This window comes from Mus caroli, chromosome 9 (assembly GCF_900094665.2).
Source record: "Mus caroli chromosome 9, CAROLI_EIJ_v1.1, whole genome shotgun sequence".
In the NCBI taxonomy this organism is placed as follows: Eukaryota; Metazoa; Chordata; class Mammalia; order Rodentia; family Muridae; genus Mus; species Mus caroli.
Genome location: NC_034578.1, coordinates 62,787,324 through 62,790,022, shown reverse-complemented (window position 1 = coordinate 62,790,022; position 2,699 = coordinate 62,787,324). Strand labels below are relative to the sequence as shown.

The 2,699-nt window shown below is 46.1% G+C and overlaps 1 pseudogene; it reads left to right on the top strand.

The window, feature by feature from the left end:
- The first annotated feature begins 2,493 nt into the window (after nucleotides 1–2,493).
- Nucleotides 2,494–2,699, top strand: LOC110302524 (annotated as a pseudogene).

Here is a 2,699-nt window from a genome sequence, read left to right as displayed (position 1 = left end):
TAGTCCTGGCTGTCCTGGAAATCACTCTGTAGACCAGGCTGGCTTCGAACTCAGAAATTCGCCTGCCTCTGCCTCCCAAGTGCTGGGATTAAAGGCGTGCACCACCACACCTGGCATAAATACTCTATATACATATACATTCACATTCTATCAGTTCTGTTCGCCTAGAGGGTCCTGAACTCCTTTTCTGGTTATGTACCATTGTCATAGTTTCTAGGACATAGTCTTCCAATTTGTCCCATTTGTAGTAGATCTCCTTCAGCACCCTGAAGTGGGCCATGTGAACCTTGTGTACTATGGGATCTACAGTGCAGAGCCCAGCACCTAACACATGAGGGATGACTGATCAATATTTATGGGGGAAAAAAAAGGATGATCTCGCAAGATGGACAGGCATTTCCTGTCATCATCGGGTAAGAGGAACACTGGGAATGTGGTGGCCTTTGTATTCTTTTTGCTTGCTCTCCTCCTTTCCCCATTCTAAATCAGTCACCACTCACACTGGCTCTTTTGTTTAAAATCCTGAAGCTGCCCAAGACTTAGCTGGATTTGCTTTCTAGGCCCACATCCTTGAGATGAAGCTGTGGGGAAGAGGCAGAAAAAAGGAGGGTCTTGGAGATTGGGGAGAGAGTCTCCTGGGAGCATCCAGGAAGCTGACAGGGTTACCGGGGTGTGAGGCACCTAGATAGGCTGTCCCTTCTCCCAACACACCATAGATAGATTGTGTGTGGTGTGTGTGTGTGACTGTCGCTTGTGGGTGGTGGTCACTGCATGTGTTAGCAGCCATTGAAGCACTGTGTCATCATCTTCAGTGTCGACAGTCTTGAATCCTGACTCAGGTGAGGTTTCACTAGAGCCCCCAGAGATATACATTCCAGGATAGATCAGATTAGATGCCCCCATAAAGAACTGCTACGTTTGTTTCTGCATCCCTGCCTCAGGGGCAGCGTTATCTGCAGGTCCCTCAGGGAGCACACCTGCCTTTGTTGTCCAGGCCTTCTGGGAGCAGCTTTACCGCAAGATTGCTTGAGGAGAGGACCTTCAGGCACCCAGGTGGTCTAGGCAGATGTCTTCTCCCGGTGTGACTTCAGGGAAGCAAGGAAACACTTCTTCAGGGGTGAGAGGGATAGCTCTGTGGATAAGAGTGTGTACTACCCGTTGTAAGGCATTTGATCACACTGTGAACCCCGAGATTGTGTTATTTACTGGGGGAAAAAAAGGTTTTTAATTGTAGTGTAGCACATACATTTAATCCAACAACTTTCTACTTGAATATTGTAAACGGGATTAAATATATTCAACCACAGGTCGGGAGGCAGAGCAAGCAACCAGCTGACAGGAAGTCGACATAGGATTATTCCAACAAAAACCATAGAGAGTAAGAGGGCATCAGGAAGATGGATAGAGAGACACACAGGAAGTAGAAGGGAGGGACCTTCAGTTTGAAGGAGGTTGAGACAGTGTGAGGGAGGAGATTCCTGGCTGGAAAGGAAGGTCAGCTGGGTGCTTTCTCTGCCTCTCTGAGCTAGCAGGCTTCCACCCCAGCATCTGGCTCCTGCGTCCTCATTGGTAGAAATCAAATGATTGAGATTAAAAAAAAAAAAAAAAGCATTTGGCACACAATGTGGTACCTATCCAAAACCCTTTGTGACCAGGATGTGGCACAAAGGGCACAGAGGAAATTCCCTCAGTTGCCTAAACAGCTCACCTCTCCCCCAAAGAGGCACCCATTAAACTATAGGAACCAACAGAATGGTTACAACTTTTGGCTAACGTGTGGCTTACTCATGCTTCAGTCAACCACTGATGGAACTCAAACTAATAGAAAATGGCAGACTATAGAGCAGAGAATGGAATGGCCAATGCTGAGGAAAGAACCACAAAATCGGCACAGCAGTATTGACTGGCAGTATTGACTAGAAGATGAACAACTAGGAAAGCAAAAGGAAAACTCTCTCTCTTCAATTCATGGCTTGTGCAATGGTACAGCTGCGTGGTCATCAAAACGGAAAACCACTAACTGGCAGATAAATGGCAAAGATACCTGAGCGTGGGAGGCGTGAATGAATGGAAGTGACAAAACCTAGCAACACTTAGCAAAGACATTGAATTCTGTGTAGCTTATACAGGCAAGACATAAAATGTCTGAAAATAATTAGACAGTGGACAAATTAGCATCATGTTAAATTAAGACTAGAATATTAAAATTTGCCTGGGAGCTGGGCGTGGTGGCGCATGCCTTTAATCCCAGCACTCGGGAGGCAGAGGCAGGCGGATTTCTGAGTTCGAGGCCAGCCTGGTCTACAAAGTGAGTTTCAGGACAGCCAGGGCTGCACAGAGAAACCCTGTCTCGAAAAACCAAAAAAAAAAAAAAGAAATAGTTTTTAAAAAAAAAATTGGAAAAACTTGAAAGTTTAACCCTAATGCTGAAATAAGGGGAAATTCTCTCCTAAGCTAGGTGTCTCTACCCTCTCAAGACGCCGTCCCACAAACATGGAACAGGTAATGAACTTTGTCGAGCCAAGTGGGCAGTTTGTAAAGGACTCAGTTCGGCTGGTTAAACTATGCGCCAAACCGGACAGAAGGGAATTCCAGAAGCTCTCATGGCCACAGTGGTAGGATTTGCAATCATGGGATTCATTGGCTTCCTCATGAAACTGATCCATATCCCTATTAATAACATTACTGTGGGTGGCTGA